A 5,583-nucleotide genomic window follows, 5' to 3' on the forward strand; every position below is an offset into this window, starting at 1 on the left:
TGAGTTTATACACAAGGCTTAAATCCTTTGGACACCCATCCCATTTTTTCATGACCAGGCATCTTGCCAATGTCCTCTTTTCCTATTCCCTTCTATTTATGTTATCCCTTCACATATGCCTATCTAGGTAATCCAATTCACACAAGAGGGAGCCTAGCATTTTTTTACAAAATTTTAGAAGTGTCTTTCATTTAAAATATGTCTTTCATCTTTTGAATTTTTCTAAGGTTGCCTTTGTGCATTTTTCATTTTCTCCTTCTTCTTGACTTCATTAGGCCTGCATTTCAAAATTTTCTTGGATTTATTTTTGCTTTTCTTTTTCTTGTCCTACACTGGGTTAACATATGTCCTCCCTTGACTTTGATTTTTGTGATATCACAATGGTTCCATAATCCCTTTCTCTACTTCTTTGCCCACAACTCTTTGCAACATCACATTGGTGCAACATCCATGGGGTGCACTGGCTCAGAGTCATTACAACTCGGTATACACCATAGCCAGGATTCTATGTTGCCGAGAGAGAGAGAGAGAGAGAGAGAGAGAGAGAGAGAGAGAGAGAGAGAGAGAGAGAGAGAGAGAGAGAGAGAGAGAGAGAGAGAGAGAGAATTAACGTCTCTAAAAGGCCAATGTGGCCTATGAGACCAAAGCAATACATATAATGATGGTGTGTTTCTCATCTGGAACAAGAAAAAGATGAAAAGCATGCCTATAAGACTGAAAAAGAATGAAATAGTGTCCTATAAAAGGGAAACATGTCAGTGATCTAAAAGTGAGAGTAGATAAAGGAAAAGTCTCCATCAATGATATGTCTGTTCTCTAGGGAGGTGTATCTCTGCATGGCTGAGGCGTCTCGGCATCTATCTCCTGTGGTGCTCAATGATGGCTTTAATTTGTCTGTGGTGTGGATGTCTAGGCCTTCGTCTGGGTGGACGTGGGTGCCTAGACCGGCTAAGTGCCACTGCTTTATCCAAAGGGACACCTACAGAAGATGAGGTCCAATGATGATGTACTCTTGTAGGCTGTGTGGCAGTAGTAGTGGTATCTGCCATACTCTGTCGTGTATCAGTGAAAAAGTCAGTGACTGCTCTCTGTCTATGTGAGCCGAGCTGTGGGGGCCTCCTACTCTGTAGAATTGTTGCTCTACGCCTCTGGAGCTCCAAGAGGAAAAATCCCAAGCATCTCTAATCCTCAAACTGCATGATCCGTCTCAGGGGTCCAAAACCCTCTCGAAATAGACAGTGGTATCTACCTCATATGTCATTATATACAGTGCATCGACAGATGTAGTGTTCCTCTGTCTCTAGCTCTCTGTCACATAGTGGGCATATGCGTTCTTCTGTCTGTATACCCTCCTATCTGCCTATCTCAATCCTCAAGTGGTGGGATGAGGTCCAGATCTGACTAATAACTGTGTGTAGTCCATGAGGCAGTTGTGTGTCCATGTAATTGGGTCGGGTGATGAAACCATCCTCAGATACCTGAAGGAAGTGGGTCTGGTAGTGTGCCATCCTCGTGCCATGGGGGGAGGGGGGTAGAATCCAGGTCTTCTCCGTATCTAACTTCAGTATGTCTGCTCTGATCACATGGTTTAGCTTTGATTGGCTTAGGTTAAGTGTAGGGCAATCCAGGCTATAGTCAAAGGGGGGTAGTCTGTCAATGTGTAGCCCATGTAGACTCATCCATGTACTCATCTGAGCATACCAACAATGTCTGTCACCGTCTGCTGCTAGTTGTCTAGAAGAGGCCAGGGCTAGCCGTGGGTATCTATATTGGGGGAGCTCCCATAGTCTATGTATGAAAGTCACTGCCTGGACCAAGGCCTCAGCCACCATGGGTGATGCTCCCAACTCAGCTCTAATAATCTCATGTGGGGTCGAGCTCTTCGCTCGTATCATGCGTGAGATCATCATGACCAGTGGTCTTTCCATATGCTCCCATCTGTCATAGTATTCCTTCTTTGGTCCATCATGGTCTCCCAAAGGCTGTCTCCTCGTGTGAAAGAGACTCGGACCCCAAATAGCTACCCCATATAGGAGTGTGGGTGTAACCAGAGTGTCAAAAAGCCACAATTTGCGGCTCATGAAATTGTCTGTGAGCACATTGCCTCTCCAATGCACCTAAGGCTGCATATGCTTTTGCCAAACGAGCCTCTGATGTCTCTCTCCAAGAGAACTGTGGTCCCTTTAATGTGACCCCCAAATAGACATACTACCTAACCATCTCCACTGGCTCTCCATCAAAAGTAAACTAGTGCTCAGCTCTTGTCACCCAAGAAGTGTTAAATACCATAACTTTAGTTTTCCCAAGGTTCACCTTAAGATCTCTATCTCTGCAAAAAGCTGATAATGCATCCAAGTGTCTATTTAGTCCCTTAGGTGAGTTAGATATAAGTACAATATCATCGGCATAAAGCAGTAATGGTATCAGCACTCCAGCTAGGCTGGCTCCGGCCCCACCAGTCCTATCCACATATTCTGAAATTTCATCTATATACAGCCCAAATAGTGTCGGTGAAAGCGAACAGCCTTGTTTCACCCCAATGGTGCTATTGACTATATCTGAGATGCCCTCAGGTGTTCGTACTCTGCCTGTCACTGTCTCATACAAGGCATAGATGCTCCATTGTATCTCTACGGGCACATCAATGTTTTGCATTCTTCTCATGAGTCTAGCATGTAGCACTGTGTCAAAGGCCTTGCGAAAGTCCACAAAACAGCAATAGATCTTTTTCTTGAATGCCTTGCCTTCTTCGATGATTGCCCTCAATGTAAAGATATGGTCTAGAGTTGTATATCCCCTCCTGAAGCCAGCCTGGCCTTTTGATCTCAAGCCATGCATCTCGATCCATTCACTCAATGCTTATTCCACAATAGAGCCATATATCTTGGCCAGCATGTGTCCAATCATGATAGTTCGGTAGTTACTAGGTAGCATGGGTCTCCACTCTTAAAGAGTGGCACAATAATATGGTCTCACCAACAAGTTGGAAATCCCTCACAAACTGCCCTATTAAAGATGTGGGCCAGTGTTGGTGCCAGAATATCACAGGCATGCGTGAAGTGTTCAGCCATTAAACCCTCATGATCTTGGGCTCTTCCATTTTTCAGTTTCCATATGGCATTCCTCACTTTTTTTTCTGTGAAAAATCTGCAATTTGCTGATCTTGAGGTTGAGGGGAGTGGCATAGGCTCTTGGCCAAGAATATCATAGAGTGTGCAAGCATATCCATGCCAATCATCCGGTCTAGTAATTTGTAGGGGTGCCTGGTTTTCGTGCATCTTTTTCCATGCTCTCTTACTGTCCTGCCCCAAGAACATGAAATACATTTCTGTTTCTAGTATGCTCAGGTATTCCCACTTCTTTTTACGTACCAACCGTCTGAAGAGTGTTCGAGCATGCTTATGTGTACTTATGCCAAGTGCCATCTCTCGCTGAAAACGTGCTCGTGTCTCTCTGCACTCATCATCATACCAACCATTTTGTGGGGCATTACCTCATGGAGGTTTATTTGATGGTGTAGTGTGTGGGAAAGCGTATGCTACTGAAGTGTGTATTATCTCGGCCAACTGTCTTGTAAACTCATCCAGAGAGGCCTGTGTGTCTAACTCCCTCAATGCATCTCGCACAGTAGTGATGTATATGTGTGAGGTCGCTTACACAAAATCATAGCGTGGTAATTTTGGTATGTGTGACTATGCTTCGTGTATATGCCCATATTGCATTGTGAAAGCTAGAATAGCATGGTCTGCTACTAATCCAATTGGTCTGTCTGAGATTTCAAAGCTTTTTATGTCAGGTAGCAAGTTGGGTGATCCAATCAAATAGTCCACTGTGCTTGATCCTTTCTTGTTATTCCAACATGTGAAGCCATTAGATCTCGGCCACTGTGGTAGCCCGTTAAGGATGGCCAAACCATGTGCACTTCCCAATGCCAGTAGGTGTGTTCCATATTCTGTTATCTCTCTATCTTGGGCTGATCTAACTAATCCCACTTCATCTAATGCAATATCTCTGAACATCTCATCACTAATGTCAAAGAAAGCAAATTGGTTATTTCATGTGCGTGCATTAAAGTCTCTTGCTAGTAGAACATCTCCAATTCTCATGTATCCCATTATGTCCTCATATAGTGGTGTATACGGGGATGCCTCTTTAGGGGCAAACTTAGAGTATGCAGGGGGAAAATAGCATATGGCAATATATATGTCTCAAGTTCTGTTTGTACGTAACCTGATCCACATGTATCTTGCCTCTACATCTCTATGTACCACTTGGACTGTATCTCAGAGCTCTTCTCTAAATAGAATTGCCCAACCTCTTGATCCCCTTGTCCCTCCAAGCCATCTAGACTAAGGGCGATATACACTTTCCCATCTATATCCATATACATCAAGTAGACGGTTGTCTTTACATTGATGTGTCTCAATATACATAGCAATGTCTATCCCTTTGAAAGTATCCTCAAAATAACCTACATCTGTCTTAAGGGAGCCATTGCAATTCCACAATGTGAACTTCAGGGTCTTATAGGCCGCGCACTGTCATGCCGTCCTTTTCTCTGTGATGATGACTCTTCCATCTCTGTATACAGCCCATTTACCTGCTTTCCATGCCTCTAGAACACATGGCATATTTTCCCTCCTGTGGGCTAACTGGGTTGGGGTGAGGTCTTCATCTAGGTAGATCTTTTCTCCTTTGAGAGCGATCCTCTTGGAGAGGAAGGCTCTCTTCTTTTCCAAGTCTCCAAACTTCAAGATGAGGACTTTTGTTTTTGTGTTAGCTTTCTCGACTCGCCAAGCCCCAATGATGGGTACATCTGTAGCCCCAATTTTGGTGGCAAGAGCTGTAGCATCTTCAATTGGGGAGCTTTTCTCATCTAGTCCAACCACTCTTACACATGGAGTGTGCGTGCCCGTCTTTTTGCCTCTTCTTCCAAGGTGGCATTCATAACTTCCACTTTGTTGCCATGCATTCCTTTGTTCTTTTTTGCCACATCTATCCATTCTGCATTTTCTTTGACGATATTCTCAACATTCTCCATTTTCTTTTGGGTGCCTTCCACCACATTTGCATAGGTGTGCATATCCTTTTTTTAAAAATCCATTTCTTTTTGTAGTTCCAGTGTGGTTTGTGGTTCCTTTTGTGCGTCCAATTTCTTTTTGCATTCCTCTAGTTCTTCTTGTAGATTAGAGATCAATGAGTCTTTCTATGCCATGCATGCATCCAATGTTTGTTGCATCTCCTTTTTTAGTTCTTCCATCATTTCAGCTCGAACCTGCTCTTGTATGTCCTTCTCCATTTCCTTCCTCATGGTACGTATTTTAGCACGGAGTATGGTCAACATCTCCTCATATAGTGTTTCATTAATTTTGCGGGATGTCTTCCCATATCTACTCGACCCTGGAGAGACATTCCAATCTCGGGTTTTACGCCCATAGGTTTTGTATCTCCTGTTCTTTGGCGGTGTATGAAACATTGTCTCCAAGGTTGGTTTTGTGATTCCTTCATGATTATAGTATGCGCTATAGCATAAAACTATTTACAGTCTGAGTAGAGTAGTAAACCAGTAACATAAACTATCAC

At 43.5% G+C, this 5,583-nt stretch overlaps 1 pseudogene; it reads right to left on the reverse strand.

Moving 5' to 3' along the window:
- Nucleotides 1-857: 857 nt before the first annotated feature.
- LOC148038039 (uncharacterized) lies at nucleotides 858-2,664 on the reverse strand (annotated as a pseudogene).
- Nucleotides 2,665-5,583: the final 2,919 nt, after the last annotated feature.

This window comes from Lygodium microphyllum, chromosome 3, assembly GCF_053477565.2.
Source record: "Lygodium microphyllum isolate KBCC chromosome 3, Lygodium_microphyllum_v1.1.10, whole genome shotgun sequence".
NCBI lineage: Eukaryota > Viridiplantae > Streptophyta > Polypodiopsida > Schizaeales > Lygodiaceae > Lygodium > Lygodium microphyllum.